Source organism: Battus philenor, unplaced genomic scaffold (assembly GCF_028537555.1).
Source record: "Battus philenor isolate CCGP_79_NKW_IND1 unplaced genomic scaffold, ilBatPhil1.0.hap1 SCAF_28, whole genome shotgun sequence".
NCBI classification, from domain to species: domain Eukaryota; kingdom Metazoa; phylum Arthropoda; class Insecta; order Lepidoptera; family Papilionidae; genus Battus; species Battus philenor.
In genome coordinates this window covers 8,304,937-8,322,735 of record NW_027181691.1, presented here as the reverse complement: position 1 = coordinate 8,322,735, position 17,799 = coordinate 8,304,937, and the positions used below count along the sequence as shown (strand labels likewise).

At 32.4% G+C, this 17,799-nt stretch overlaps 1 long non-coding RNA gene across 1 annotated transcript; it reads left to right on the top strand.

Annotated features, from left to right (window-relative positions):
- The first annotated feature begins 4,180 nt into the window (after window positions 1-4,180).
- LOC137926064 (uncharacterized) lies at window positions 4,181-4,729 on the top strand. Its single transcript, XR_011107689.1, has 2 exons — window positions 4,181-4,354; window positions 4,426-4,729. It is a non-coding gene; the product is annotated as an uncharacterized lncRNA (long non-coding RNA).
- The last annotated feature ends 13,070 nt before the right edge of the window (window positions 4,730-17,799 follow it).

The following is a 17,799-nucleotide window of genomic DNA, read 5'->3' as shown; positions in this document are numbered from 1 at the left end:
TAACCGTAGCCCTCCCAGCTCTTTACTTTCGGACCCTGAGCTGCATGTGATTTTGTGAGAAACATTATGTCAATTTCTTCAAACGCATTTGGAAGTGACTGTGTGGGTCGCAAAATGATCCTACCCATTCTCGACATAATCTCACTAATTATTTGCCATATCCTTAATTTCTCTATCACTAGTGGGACCTTCCCAATAGTTTGGAAAAATGCACAAATCACTCCCATTCCTAAAAAGTTTAACCCGTCTACCCTGTAGGATTTTCGACCTATATCAATCCTGCCATTTCTATCCAAGGTCTTAGAACGTTTAATCCATACTCAACTCTGTAAATTCCTGTCTAAAAATAATCTCCTTCATCCCATTCAATCCGGCTTTCGACCAGGTCTCACTACCACTACTCTAGTTAATATTACAGATGACATCAAACAAGGTATGGAGCAGGGTAAGTTAAGAGTTCTTGCTCTCCTTGATTTCAGTAATGCCTTCAACACCGTCGATTTTGATATTCTGCTCGGCATACTGAGTTCTCTTAATATATCTTCAATGGCAATCACATGGTTTCGCAGTTACTTATCTGGACGCCGACAGCGAGTTTGCGTTAATGACAATTTTTCCTCTTATTGCGCTACAACTGTCGGTGTCCCAAAGGGCGGCGTTCTATCTCTTCTTCTATTTGTTCTATTTATTAATACAATTTCCCAACAATTAGGTTCTACCTGCCATCATTATGATGATCTTTAAATTTATTCTCAAGTACCATTGGATAAGATTGCGGAAGCATTGCCTGCATAAACTGTAATGTGGACAGCATTTGCAAGTGGAGCAAGGCCTATGGATTAGCCGTCAATCCATCTAAAATGCAGGCCATTGTGATCGGCGGCAGTAGAATGCTTGGCAAACTAAACTGGGCGTTATTGCCATCCGTAGCCTATAACGGCACAGTGATTCTTTTCAGTGAGACAGTTAAAAACCTTGGCATTCATTTCGATAAACTGCTTTCATGAGGTCCACAGGTTCGGGAAATAAGCCGTAAACTATTTGCATCGGCAGGGTCTTTGCGACGTCTTAGCTACTTTTTACCTACTACTACTAAAATTTCTCTTGCACAGTCACTTCTTCTACCCATCCTTGATTACGCAGATGTCAGCTATCTAGACCTCACTGAAAACCAACTAAATAAACTTTAGCGCCTTCAAAAGTTTTGTATTCGCTTCATATTGGGCCTCCGAAAATATGATCATGTTTCGGAATTTCGCGCTAAGCTTAATTGGTTACCCATAAGGCTTCGCCGGAATGCTCACATACTTTATCTACTCTATAATAATCTTTTCAATCCACTCACTCCCTCTTACCTCAAATCAAGGTTTCAATTTCTTCAGGAATACATGAAAGGTCTTTGAGATCATCAGAGAATCTGGAATTAAAAATACCGGTGCATTCTTCCTCGTTTATAGACAAATCTTTCACCACGCAGGCCGTTCGATTGGGGAATGATTTACCGCTGAATATAAGACGTGCTAAATCACTACTAATTTTCAATAAAATGGTTAAGAACCATTTACAAGACCTATAATTATCTATCAGTTATTTCATTTCTTTTTCTTCTTCTGTTTCTTTCTGAGGCAAGTGCGATCGAATCAATACTGCTAAAAGTTAGTTAGATGTATTTATTTATTATTTTATTATATTTATAATATGTATTAAACTTTGTTTATTATAAGTATATACGTTATATATGTATGTTTAAGTATGTATGTCTATGTATGTTCGTTTTTTTGTAAATATGTATTTTTTGTACACGTAAACTACCCTTTTTCGTACTTTTACCTTTTCCATGCTAGGGTTGTCTGTAAGAGATTGCCTTGTGTGATAAGACCGCCCATTGTACCTTTTCGTATATTATTATAAAACTAATTAAATGTATCTTAACATGTACAATAAAAAATATTAAATTAAAATAAAAAAGAGTGCCAAAAAATCATATGAATAAGCCAACTATCGGTTCTATATGGCAATACTGCTAAAGACAATATGTACAGAATCAAATGTAACAATCTTAACAATGTTATTTCATTATTTGTTTTTAATATCTAAATATAATATATTTTCTCTGTCTGTTACAAATAAGACGCCATTACTAATGAGATAGATTTAGAAGCGTAAATGACAAATAAACAAACTAATTATTTATCTATTCGTTGTAAACAACCCTTGGTGATTAAGGGAAATATTTAATTGCATTGCTCTTCCTATAAAAAGATTAAATATTTTGAATATGAATCAGTTAATACTGTGACATCGTACTGTGATAATATTGGATAGACAGTGTAAAATTTTAAGAATAATTTTAATTGTACGACAGTTGGCGTAACATTTTTAGCATTACAGTTACCAATGGGACTTAAAAGGGAAAGGTGAATTTTTATTTTGTTTTGTTTATTTTTGAATTTGTGTTTAATTATCTGTATTCTTGACCAAGATCTGATAAACGTGATATGGATAGACAACCCACTAGAAGAACAGCCGACATAATTACTGTCTCGGGAAATCGCAGGATTCGGGTAGTCAATGGTCATCGTAGCGATATTTATGGAGTTCTTTTCCTTGCAGTGGGCATCTATCGTCTGATATGATGATTTATCCATATTCCTTCTGTATTTTTATGTAAAGAAAGAGACGAACGCCTTCATTTGGTTGTGATGTGACCTTTACGGTTTTAATTGCCATAATATTTAAGAAAAATATATATATGTTATGTGTATATATATTCTAGCTATCCCCCGCTCGCTTACCGTGGCCCGCGCTGTCTTTTTAAGTGAAACTTTACAAACCCATTCTCAGTACCTTTTAGGTAAATTTTGAAAATATGATTTTTTAATGAACATCTACTCAACCCTGGTTGTGGCTTGAAGTTCGTAAAATCTGTTCTTAGCTAGCCGCTACTTGGTGAAAGAAATATTCTTGCCAATTTTCAAGTCTCCTGGCTTTATTGTTCAAAAGATATCGTGATGAGTCAGTATAGAGCTTTTTCAAATTTCTTATATATGTATTATATAAATACGAACGACGCAGCTCAAAAAATTTCTAGTCTAAAGTGGCACTAGGCATGGCACATGGTTTGTGCAACTGATGGCTGTTGGGGTCGAAAGGTTCTCAAATGGCGACCACAAGCCGATAGACGCGGCGTGGATAGGCCTCCCACAAGATGGACTGATATAATTATGGTCGCGGAAAGTCGCCAAATGCAGGCAGTGCAAGACCGGATATGGTGGCGAAGTATATGGAAGGCCTATGCCTTGTTGTGGGCATCTATCGGCTGATGTGATGAAGTTTGTATATTAATCTTTATTCTAATTTAATTGTATTTTTAAATAATAAATTCGATTATTTAAAGACGTATTATAATAAAATATATGTTATGTTAGCTAAGAATACTTAAAATAATTATTTCTTATTTGTTTCATAGGTTCAAAACAATTTGTATTTTATTTTTGGTGCGTATTTAAGTAGATATCGTCAGGCTTTGTTTATTATTTAAAGCCTGTTGATTTCTACTTTATTTTGCGTCAAAATATTCAGCCGAATTACAAGTTTCACCAATGTATAGAGAATAAAATATTATCGTGAATTTAAGTAGATTTTATACGACAATTGTTTTTATTAATGTCGTATATTCTCTGCTTATATTTACGAAGATAAATTTCTCCGTGTGGTATAATCCAGAAGAATTTTTATCATGAACATCATTTCAGCAGCAAGGCATTCACTACTGGATATCACCCTTCCGTTAGATTTCCCTTCATTCAGTAGAAGCAATATTTAATCTATGTAATTTAAAAAGTATTTACATAAAATAACTTGTTTCGTCACAGAAGAAAACAATTTCGACTATTCACTTCTACATCTTTGAATATTCTTCTAAGTAGGATTTGTTCGACTAGTGATAATTTTATTTGGATATTTCTGGCTTTATTGAATGATAAAAACAAGCGCTAAAATGTAACCATTCAAAATCTTTCCGCCATGTTTGTTATATGTAATGCCATAATTTAAATAAACTCTATTTAGTTTTTTTCTTCTATATATGTAGTTATTTAATTTGAATTCATTTGTATACTGTTATTTGTGTGTTCCATTTATTTATAAATGTTTATATTCTGTTATATTATTAGAAATGTCAGATGTGCAGGACAACAGAATAAATAAAATAAGAGTAATGACATCAATTTGAGGTTGATATAAGTAGAATTTATTCGGCTTTATTGATATATTTAAAGTCTTTTAATTTCTGCTTGAATGAATCTCAAACATTTTCACCGTGTAAGAAGAGAAAAGAAGAATTTATTTTGTGGTGAGTTTAAGTAGTTTCTTTTTATTTTAAAACAAGCCTATCTTAATCTATTTTATATTCTTTCGTTAAAGCTCATAGAGGCCCACTATAAGGCATTTGCCTCGTAAAGATATCTATGGGGGAATATACCATAAATCGCCACTCTTGGCAGACGGATTGGCGATCGCAGTGTGGTGTTATGGTATGCAAAGGACACTTTTGTATCCTCTGGAAATGTTTGTGACTAGTAGCAATCCTATATATTTAATGAACAAAGTGTGAATTATATAAGAATGTATTAATTTGAAACCGTTGCCTACCATCGCAAATCTCAGTACTTCACTACTGTTCTTGCTATTTTATTTGTATGATATATATTGAGTTATTCGGTTAATTTAATCAGGAAAATCGGTGACGACTATAAATTTCTACCGATACGACTGTAGCTGAAGCAATACGCCATGAAGACCGGCACAGATAATATAATAGGTGACAAACATTCCAAAAAGTTTCACGTTTTTCAGTAGAGATATGACGCAAGAAGGAAGAGGATATATAGAATGAAAGAGACTGGTGTTAAAGAAGATTTTTTTTTAATTTAGTCATAATTTTAAGTACGTTTCGACCGGCTATTCTCCCACATAGCCGCTAGAATCTTACTTTAAATAAAGACTAAAAATATAAAACACTTCGAATATTAATATTACATATTTTGCTTTATAAGGTAATAAATAAAAAAAATAATACTGTCTTATTCATCGAATGGTTTATCAATGCATTTAATAATTATAATCTCTGGTTGATTTGTTATATTTATAAATGTTTTAAAAGGTGAATATATAGCTCGCTTGCTGTCAATCAATGTACGGTACACTCTATCTAAAAATTAACAGTTTCAGAAATAATAAATAACATAATGATATTATATTAAGAAAAAGCGTTTTTAAAATTGGAATCAATACATTTTCATTTTTTTTATTCATCTGTGAACTGCTAAAAGTTATCAGCCTGATGTATTATAATTGAGTTTTAGAGTGATCAATTTATAAAGATTGATTGGAAATAGTTGTAAAAGCTTTAAAACTTTTTGTTGACAAATGTGCTAAACGTTCACCTTTTAAAAAGTTGTAAAACACATGTAAACAATCATTCTGTATATAATTACATAATTATTATATATAATAATCTTGTTTATACTTATAAGAATATTAATAAATATACGAAAATAAATATGCATAAGGCTAACATTGGAAATAAAGATATGCTTTTTGTGCCTTTCAGTTTTCTGGTAATTCAAACTCTTTTGTTTGCATCTGTGAATAGTAATATGTACATACATGTTAATATCTCTAAATTATCATATAAATTAATAAGTTTATTTTTTTTAAATAAATACAAAGTAATCTTTATATAGCATGAAGCATTTTAAAGTTATAATAAAACTTGATAACTTTATTCAGTGTTTTATTTATAAAATATATTTATTTGGTCCCCGTTTTTGGGGGCCTCTTGTTCCAATCCCATTAATTTTTTCAGTTCTCTTTTTATCTACGTTCTATTTTCTATTCTTTCATTCTTTAACATTTACTCTATAGCATTCTATTCATTTGTCTTTATTCCTTTTATCCATCATCTTCCATCCCATCCTCAGTCACTGCAGTCTAGATCTATTTCATTATTTACAATGTGTAACATTTTTCACAGCTTAGATTATTTTATTATATACATATACGTTTTCAACAATTTTTATTTACGTAACGAGTTTCTCGAACATTCCACCGACACCAACACGTATATTTTCTACTATGATTGCATCAAATCACAAAGGCGACGGGCGGGCATCAATGAGGAAGTAATCACTTAGTGAACGCAGACCCTAATGGGGTTAAATCAAGTCACACTCACTGTCGGCGAATGTATAGCTGTGAGGATTAAACTATTGTTGCATTTTATAAACATTTAGATATCGAACGTTATTTTTTTTATTTCCTGTCCAGCTGTTTCGATAAAAGTATAGAGTAAAAATATCTATCGATAATAGTTCAACCTCCTTTCAAAAATCTTTTTTTTATTCCATGAGTTCGAAACGACGTATAGAAACTCGTAGGCTTCCGAAGGATAGACGTCCATTGCAAGGCACAGGCCTTCTAGCGAGCTTAACTATGTCATTCGTTCACCTAGTGGGTTCACTTATTCACGCCACGTCTACCGCCACGTGTTTGCCACTCTAGAACCTTTCGGCCTCAAAGGTAATTAGTTATACGAGAGATGTGCTCACACGAGCAATTCTTCGAGATGCTTCGGTGATCTCCTTGTTTCTGATTCTTTTAAAAACAAAATTGTTTGACTTCGATTAAACCAATGGTTTTCAGACTTTACATTCTCGTTTACTTTAAAAATTTACCTATTTCGAGTGGAGGAAGTAACTACATTCCTATCGTAATACTGAAATTCGTCAAAATACGGCGCTTTTTCGCCTCAACGGCCATCAGTTGTACGAGTGATGTGCCTTGCTTACTGCCATTTCAGACTGGACTGGACTCTACTTCTCTCTCAAAGGCCCCTAAAATCTTGGTTTAGCCTGTTACTCGTTGACACCACTTTTAGCATTCCGTCACAAGGGTGCTCGAAAATTCCAAACCTCGAGTCAGTCAGCTACTATTGCCTGGCAACTAATATCATGTTTCACCAATCTTATTTATTAACAGTCGTAGTTGTAGCTGTAAATAATAAAAAGAATTAAAATTAAATAAATACATTTAAAAAACTTTTAAGTTAAACGATTTTTTGATACCCATATTGTGGTGGTTGTGGAAAAATATGTACCTTGTCCGCCATATTGGAACGGCGTCCATCTTGAATTTTAAATTTTGACATAATCATCGTGTTTTATTAGTGTAGCCCTTTCATTTGATACCCATATTGAGGGGGTTAAGGAAAAATATGTAATCCGCCATTTTGTATCGGCGACCATCTTAGATTTATAATGTTATTGATTTTCTTATATTGTATAGTCATCTAAATTAAATGTGTGTGCCAAATTTCAGATCAATCAGACAACGGGAAGGTGCTTAAATTTCAATTTCTAATTTTGTCCCAAATAAATAAACAAATAAATTCCGTACGGGTCGAACTAAATAAAACTATTTAAAAAATAAACAATGTTTAGTTAACAACATACAGACGCACAAACCACTCTTTATACTGTTGTCTTCCTGGGCGATTCACAACACACGAGTTTTATTATGACGATATCATCTCGTTAATGCAATTTGAAATAACTGCGCAGAATGTATGCACAAACAATTCTGTCCCCTATCCTGTCCTTATGTAATAAATGCGTAGTAATGTCAAAGGAAACCTTCAGATAATGTATTATCGGTTGCATAATATTTGAATTTGGAATAAATTTTATATATTTTATCATTAAAATACGACCAAAGCTTTCTGATTGCAAAGTTTTCTTTATAATTACACAACTTTTCGCTTAGTTTTATTATAATAAACAGGGTGATTCATTATATATGTAAAAACTTTAAAGGAGTGAAAATTTAGAGCTTTTTATTTCAAGTAATATATGATATGTATTAAGAAAAATGTAATAAAATGCGAAATACTACGTGTTTTAAAATAATATAAAAGATATCTTTTATTAGAACTAAAAATTAAAGCAACAAATATCGGGGTAAAAGTTTTTAGCTTTTAGCTAATAAATGAACTATGCATTCACTCGCTTAAAGCTTATACACCAATAAACATCAACCTGTATATAAAATATACTAATTTTTTAGTGATTAGTTAAGTTTTAGTGTTCGGGTTAGGTTATGTTGTATGTGAAGATCTAGCTAGAAGACATAGTTAAGGAAGTCGCTGGACTTTAAGGGTATTTCAGAAGGAGGCAGCCGAACGGGATCGGCAGAGGACAGATCCCGCTCGGAGACGACGCCGTCAGCGCAGAGACGTGCCTCGCGACGGCCCTCCGATGAATGGTGCTCCCCTACCATAAACGGGGCCTTCGGAGTCGCGGGAGTTTAGGGTGGGGGCCCTAAACTCCCACTAGCTTCGGCGACTCTGAGGCGGACGATGGTTCGACGTGGTCTCGAACCATCGTGTTAGCACCACGAGGGTTTCGGGGGTAGCGTATCCACGCATACCCCGTTACGGGCTATCGAAAAATAGCACAGCGCGAGGGAAGACCGCGTGGCGATCCCTGACCGGGAGATATCGCGGTCCCCCGTTTGGCGCAGAGGGCGACCACCGGGGGGGGTTTTAGTGGGTAGGAATCCCACATATCCCTGTCCTCCCCCCAGAGGCAGGGTATCTTCAATATCGGAAGATTTCCCCCACCGAAACAAAAAAAAATGTTGTGAAGATCTATGTAACCACCTGGGCACCTGCCCATCCTAGACAAATAACAGCGACCAAAGGAGTGTTCATTTTTATAGGTGTGGTAAGGAGTCTACAGCTAGGCATATGCTTCCCTATAGATTTCTAATAGAACAGCGTGCAGAACAGATAGGCAGGCTGGTGTCTCAAGGTTCTGAAGAAGCAACCACGGGCAGAGAAGTGAAGCGTTGTACGTCTGCCTACAAAGTGGACAGACGAACTTCTTAAAGTCGAAAAGAGAAGGTATGAGGGCATTCAGCGAACTGCTATCTCAATACTGGTAATACTGTAAGTGCCGACCTTTTTCAGGTATTGCAGGAAGGTTACATAAGTGGCAATTGTTAAAAAAGGCTCTAAAATAAGATATCAGGTCGGGTAAGTGAAATGAAGCAATCTACAAAAAGCAATTGAAAAGGAAGTAAATTTGTAAACAAAACATTAGATTAAATAAAATTAAATGTGATAACAACTGATAATATCTACAAATTTATATAATAAAAATGGTTTAAACACGAAATGAATTGTTATAAGAAAAGAAACCTAACACGTGTGATATTTGAGAAGTGAGGTGAAACATGAAAAGTGATGAAAAGGTGGAAACTAAAAATGGATGACTATGAAAGATCATGTGAAGTATACAAGAAGAATGAATGATCTTAAGAATACTGAAAGAAAGAAAAGAAATAAAAAGAAGAATGTCAAATAATTAATAAAAATTATAAGTTCCCTGTCCCTGAACGAGATAGAGAAGAACGAGAGGCCTCGAATAACGGGTGCCATAAAACTACTGTAAGTGTCAACCAGCCAAGTGTCAAGGTTTGAAATAAGAAGATCAGTAGTAAAAGATAAGTAATTCTAACATAGAGAAACTTTAAAATTTATTTACGTCATTGTTCACTTCATATTAATTTATAAAAATATACCATAAAGTCCAACCACAAGGAAGACAGACGAGCCCCTCTTAAAGACACTGGATGCAATCAGCTTTCTATTGGGTTTTTTGATTAGATTTCTAAAGGCGGCTTGTGTCCAGCATTGGACGTCATTCGGCTTAAATGATGATGATATATACAAAGTTAAAATTATTTTTTTCGCTTGTCTATCCTACTGAAAGCACCTGATACCTGAAAGCACAATGAATTTTTAATTGTATTCATTATTATTTTCAGTGGAAACCCAGCGGCAGAGGACTGAGATTTGCATTTGTCTTTGCATTCTCTGGCTACAATGTTATATAATTCACACTTTGTGCATTAATTATATAAGATTACCACCGGTCACAAACAAATTTCCAGAAGGTGGGCAACAGCGTCCTCTTCGTACCATGATACCACATTGCGATCGCCAACCCGCATGCCCAACATGGCGATTATGGTATATTCTCCGGAGATTTCTTTGGGAGAGACGAAAGCCTTGCAGTAGGCGTTTATCTGCTAAAACGACGGCGACATAAATATATCAATGAGTCCATATAAACAGGTTAGAGATAATCTAAAATTATTTTTAACAGGCCCTGGTCTAAGAGAATCCCACAGTAAATTCAGACGCGATTTTTTTCTACTTATTAATTTATATAGCTTTACTAGCGGATCCCGCAAACGTTGTTTTGCAAAAAAAATAATGTTTTTAATTTACAAATTAAAAATAAGGGTTGACTGTAGAGGGGTGAAAATTTAGGGTTGTGTGTATTTTTGTATGCTGTATTTTAAAAAATTTAAAAAAAAACAAAAAATTTCGTCAAATAATAATTTTTTTCAAGGGTGACAACCCTTATCACTTAGGGGTATGAAAAATAGATAGTAGCCGATTCTCAGACCTATTGAATACGTATATAAAATTTGGTATAAATCGGTCAAGCCTTTTCGGAGGAGTATGGTATAAAAATATTGTGTAATGGAGGGGATTTTACTAGAAACATAGAGAAATACATTATCGAATTTTATTTTTGTCATCATCATTTTAGTCGTAAGATGTTCACTACTGGACATAGGCCTTCCCAATAAACTTTTAATAAGCTTTATTACTGCTTAAAATCCTTTCTAATTGTGAACATTTTATTTCTAAAATAAACACAAATTTTACAAAATTAAGAACGTTTTAATTTTGATAGTTAAATTAGATTAATCTTAATATTTATAAATATTACAAGTCATAATAATTACTTTAAAGATTATATAGTTTTAACAATGGTAACATAGCAATAAAAAAGAATGAAGATACCAATTATTTCAAAATGGGTCCGAAGTGGTGTCAAAAATGTCGTACCAGCAAACCAAGGTTAATTAAATTTAATTCCCTCAAAGAATAAACCATCATATTTCCGCCGGAAGCTTACAACGAGGATGTTCAATTTAAAATAAATATTAAAACTATGTGTACTCTCTATGGCCGCGACATTATCGACAGGGCATTTTTAAATTCAATTCAATCAAAACCAAAAAAAATAGATCACTTTGTACAGGATAATTTGAAATAGGTTTAAAAACTTTAAAGCTTTGCTGACTAATATGCTATACCCCTTTAATACTTTTACAAATATAAGTAATTTAATTTAATTATCCTTACATAGATAATAACTTTGACGCCTACTGCAAAGGCATAGAACTCGCCCAATGATCGCCACATATATACATACAAATATACTTATATAATATAATATATATTACACGGCATAGGCATAGTAATATGAATTTTAGACGCCAAGGGCCCTTTTACTATATATTTAGAAGCCGACAGCGATTTAGTGCGTCTTATTTCTTCTGGCAACTCATAATCTGAAAGCGACAACAGTCAAAGATTTCTCCGTGAATGTAGTAGATTGAAAATGCATAGTCCATTTCAAGTTTTCCTATGATCTAAGCGACTTATCGCGAGAGTCAAATTATATTGAATAGAAAACAGAATTCAAATTAATATTCAGACAATATTAATATTATATTACTCGATAAACATAAAATTTCATATAACACCTTATAAATGTTACATTTATTACCACAATATGTTTAGCAATAACTATAATTTAAACCTTGGTAAAATAATGCACATTTGACAGATTGCAATAATTAAAAAATAATGTAAATTAAACCCGCGTTAAACAGATGACACTAAATTTAAATATTACGTAACAAGCCCTTGTCCATTATGTTGCTGTTATCTATACAAAACTATTATAATAACTTTTTAATATCGATGACAAAAGTAGAAGTTTTGTATGTAATCGAATATAGAAGTGCACATTTCGTAAAAAACGTTGACCATTTTGCAAATACATGATCGATTAAATTGAATTTCCTGTGTGATATCAAAATAACCTCATAATAATGTTAAAATTTGTATTTTTTTTCGCGGGAAGTCGCTGATCATCGAGGCGATCTTTGAGGAAGACCTATGCCTTGCTGATATGGTTTATCCTTAATTAGTTTTCTTATTTAACATTGAAGATATATTTGATAATCTAAAAGATACAAATATTGACATTAAGTAAATGACGTAACGGTTTTTTTTTAATTTTAACACAAACTTGCAAAGACATGGTTAATACAGGCTAATTTTTGTGAGAAAAAAATAGTTGTACTCTGTTACTATCGATTAATACGCAAATTTAGCGTTAAATATATTTTTTTTAGTTTAAATATCTTGCACAGTTAATTATGAAATAATTTAAATGACTTCTCATTCGTTCATTTGTATTGCGGAATACATATGCACATAAAACCAATCTCTTAGACTTCACAATTTTAATTAACCCTCCAGTTCTTTGCTCCGTGACCTCTGACACCATATAAATGTCTATACCGGGACACAGTAGGTACGGCATGTTAATGCCGATGACGGCCGCTGATATAATTGAGTCTAATTTGTTAATTCAGTCTTGGAACCGAACACCTCATTCATACAGGCAGATGATTGTATCTGGGCTGACTGTTTTATAATAACTACTGGTTGAAAATGTAAACTTAAAAAAATTCGTAACTTTTTCGGGGCAAAGGTATACGATACTACAATCCACTCCCATATGACGTCTCTAAATTATTTTGTAATTACAATAGGTTCATTAAAAATCATAAAGAATTAAATATTTTTCAAGCGATAATAGAGCATTGGAAAAAATTGTTTAAAGGGAAGCCCTGGAAACCCCGTAGCGTGAAGTTGAGAGATACCTTATGGCATAGTTCAATCTGTTTCTTGTTTGTAACAAATTGGCCTAAACTAGCATTCTTCTCATGGCCTACACAAAGTCACTTTCAATGATCATATGTGGATAAAAATATGAATCAATTTTCAAAAAATGGGCGGGATTTATTTAATATTATCTGAAATCAACAATTTAGGTCCTTATTATATTTTATTGTTTATATGTACAAAGTTAACAAGCTCAAAACGCGATTTATTTTTATAAATGTATAATTTTAGAAATAATCTTTTTAAATTTATTTTTACTTTATTTTTATTAAATTGTGTAAAAAAACTTGTTATTTTTTTACAAACATTTAAAAGAAACTGTATATAGTCTTTAAATTTTATGTAAACTTTTCTTGCCAGAACTGCATAATTTTAAAACCAATAACTTCAGGATCTGGTTGTAACAATGTGGTGTGTCGTCCAATAGTCTTTAGCCGCCATGTTCGAAAATTTGTAAAGAAATATTATAGTGTCGATGGGTTATTCTTCACCGGGGTACCTGAAAAGCTGAGTTTACACCAATAAGTTAATGACAATGGCAGAAACAACATGGAACAACAAAAGTCCGTTATCGAACGAGCGATGTGCCCGCGAATTTTCAAGAAATTGTGGTTAATATTCAAGGAGTGTGTGGACGTTTAGATGTCACATACTTCAATAATATTATTTTTCTTAAAAAAATTCCGCTTGTTATCTTAATTATACATATAATTTTTTTTCTAAGCTTTGTAGTTTTTTTTATTATGATCACATGTAATTGTAGGTAGGACACCTTTTGACCGGCTTGAACTAAGGCGGTGCCTTTTTCTGTTTTTCTAGTTTTTCATTTAATGGTTGGCGGATCAATTAAATTTATTGAATGATTAAGTCGCCAAATTATATAAAAAATATTGTAAGAAATCCACATGCACAGAACTACAAGTAATAAGTCTCTAAATTATTGTTTTGCGTGATATTGGAGTTGCATGGGAGCTTACTATTAAGTAAACATGTTGAAAAAATGTACATTGATTTTTTAAGGATATTATGCCATTTTAATGGTTACAATTAAAAAAAAAGTTCGAAATTTAAAATATCTTATAAAAAGTAGCATTTACACGCACTTTTGAATTGTCGAAAATTAAATAATTAAATGAAATATTATAAAATGTAAACTTTTAGAGAAGTTCAGCATAAACTACTAAAGAGAGTCCCACACCAACGAGCTCGTTCAATGAAATAAGTAGATAATGTGGGCACCACTATTTAAAGCTAATCAAACTTAGTTAAGGAGTAGTCAATACTCGTGCGCCGACAACGCGCGACGTCCGTCCGTCGCCATATTGTTTCCACAGTTCAAATTCCGAACACGACGCTTCGATATTCATGTGCTCAGTTTGATTATAACCAGTGACAGTTACATTTGGATGCGCGAGACGAAACTTTATTCTGAATTTGTAAGTTTCTTTTTTAATTTTTAACGGTTTATTTTAAATTTAACTCTATTTAATTTTTTCTAAAATTTCCTGCTTTTTATGTAATTTACAATATAAAAACCTTTTGACAAGGATATATATTTTTAAAAAGAAAAAATTTAAACAAGGATAAAATGTCTAAGCCCATTCAAGTCTATTACCACCTATTATTGTCTGTATGACGTTATGCCACTATTTAGAGCAATAGCAGACACATCATACAGTGAATCACTAATCAAGTCCACGCTAAATGCTGTGAATTATATAATGAGTACGCTAATAAGCATATTTGTTTGTAATAATTTACTATTTAAGCGAACTTGAATTTGTTATTTTTCCTTTTTTTATCTAATCTCTTAAATTACAAAGAATTTTTAGATGAATTGTCACAGAACACAAACTGAAGCGTTAATAATTTAATTTGAATTTCTATTAATGTGATTTGAATTGTCAATGGACAATTGGACAAACAACATTGAAGAAATGCTGCTCTGTTCAGGGAGCGTTAACAAGATAAAGCGGGGTGGCAACTCGACCGCAGATAATAAAGGGCAAAAGTTAAAGATGAGTATTATAAAGAGTTACTGATAGCGCTAAAGCGACGCAGTGTGATGAACTTGCTACCAAAGTAAACAGTGCCGTTATTATTATAACAGCTTTAAACGTTGGCATTGTTTTGACTTCGCCTTAAATTGTTGCCGTAGTTCTCGAATAGATAAACTGATATATTATTATACTAGACAGTTATTTTAATTTTAGACACGACATATATATGGCGATTGGTTATAGATATAAAAGCTTTAAGGGACTGAATGTAATTTATTTGGTTTCAGAAATACACAACGTAAAAATATAATAAGAATAAGCGTACTTAAAATTTGAATAACTACAGATTAAATATTATAGCAAAGAATTTGTAGTGCCAGAAGTTAATGGCATGTCGCATTCCAACAGAAAAAATAAATCAATATAACATATTTCAGAGAGATCACTTTATACAGGGTAATTGGAAATATGCGTAAAATCTACAAAGCTTTTTCTTGACAAATGAACTAAACATTTACCCCTCAAACCCTTTTACATCTATAAAGTAGTACATGTTCCATATAATTATGATAATCGAGTAATTATACTAGTATGTACATATATTCTTAAAAGTATATTTCATTTCAATATATATTTTTATATCGTTTAATAAAAAATATGCGGAACAAATTTCAAAAAAACGTTTTAAAGCATTAATTTTAATCATACTTTATGTATTTCGTTCGCAAAAACATGTATATAATCTTTTTAAAACAAATGTCATTTATTATTTTATATAAAAGTAATCTGTATAATTTGGAGCAGTAATAGGATGACAGATAATTATTTAAAAAAAGTCTATTCAGTGATACATATGTTTTTTTATTTAAGTCTGATCAACAAGTCTAATTTTCATTCATCGACTGTTATTTATACAAAAAAAAATTCTATTCAAATCAAATTAATCTTCGTTTTTGTATCTGCGTATCTAATTATAGCATTTTCTTATCATACCGTATACTGGTTTCTGTACTAAAACACAAAATAAACGTTCAGAAATAATTGACATAATCATTTCAAAATAAAATTTATCCTATAACCATTTCTATTAAAAACTGGTAGATTGTCAAACATAATTTTATTAATAATAAAATTATTAACATTCATTCATTCATTCAACATCAGAAATTAGTGTCAAGTATATACGATTGAAGAATATATGTATGCAATAAAGAAAAATTTTTTTTTTTAATATCAGCTAAGTATCGTCACAGCGCCATTTAAATTACGAACATGCGGCGTTCGCCCCCGAAAACGTTTGCTGGTCATTCATCCCGCTACCATATGGACGATCACGAAGCGACTTTACATTACATATTGTATAGAAATGGCACGTGTTTAATTATATTATCTAATATATAATGTGACTTAGAACACGCATCAAAAATTTGCAATTAAAACACATTGAATAGACGTTTTAACTATCTAATTAACAAAGTTATTTTTATATATTAAAATTAGTTGAATTTACGTCAGTTATAGGCTATGTCTAATGAAGTGTTTATGTATAAATTTGTGTTAAACTTTATTAATTATGTGTTTTTATGGAGCTTCTTTCTGTTTCTTCTCCACAAGAGTCAAAAATTAAATAGATTAAAATAGATAGATAAAAAGTTGACGACCAATAGTAATTCTGTTAAAATTTTATGTTTATATTAATCTAAGACTAATCTAAGACTATGAACAATAAAAAAAATAATTCATAATTTTCATAAAAAGGTTTCATATACAAGCTTTAAAGCACACACGTTAATTTAAAAAATAATCACAATAATAACTTCATGAAATATAAATTTACTCTTCGTGTGAACGCATCCTAATCTCGATATCATTAAAAAGAGAGAAAACAAATTAAATAAGTTACGTGTGTTTTCTGATATTCATTCGATGACAGACAGTCTAGATGTTTGCTTCTGTAAAAAATATTTAATTTCTTTAAATCAAGTTGTTATAAATCCTAAAAGTAGCACTGAATGTAAATAAAAATCTGTGAAAATTCTTAAACAATTTAAATAAATGTAAATCTAATAAAAATATAAAATGAAGTTAATTTGTCCAGGTAATAAATGTTGTTTAGTTTATTCCAGTTAGTTTGGCACATTTTGTGTATTTTCCTGTCCTCCTCGTTATCTAATGATACTAATATTAAAATAAATGTGTGACTCATTAAAAGACAATAACATTTGCCAGGAAAGAAAGTCTATAAGTATTACAATGAAATTAATTATAGATAACAGTATAAAAATATAATTTTAACATTAGCACTAGGTTGAACTGTTGTTGGAGTTCTTTTCTGCCACTTCTCCCAGCACTGACGCTTGCCGAAGTTTAGTTATGTCAGGCAATAACAAGCGACTGTTCGGAATCGTCATCGTCGTGGTTTCAGGGCATAGACACACTCTGTAAGGAGACCTATCCCCCGAAGATATATATAGGGGGATAAATTATAATAGCCACGCCTGGCAGGCGGGTTGGAGATCGAGGTGTAGTATTTTGGTATGCTCTAGAAACTGGCAATGGCCACTGCGCTCAAACAAGTTTCTACATTTAGAGGCCCTTGAGTATTATCACTCACTGGAGCACCTGCTAGCAAGTTAAGAGCTGTGCAGCGTCCCAATCCGGTGAAATAGCACGTGGCGTCCCAAGCTGAGGCTCCTCCGGGAGCTTCCGAACTTCGCCATCTTACAAAAAAGTCCTAGTTTAGACGCCCCCTACGCCCTGCCGCCTCAATGCCGTGGAATCTGTAATAGCAGTTCTGTCCAAAAAAATTATGGTACATGAGGCTGTGCCTTCATTGTTCCGTCATGTTTAACTTGGTAAAGCAATGCTCGTCCACGGGTAAAGATCATTTGTCAGTGC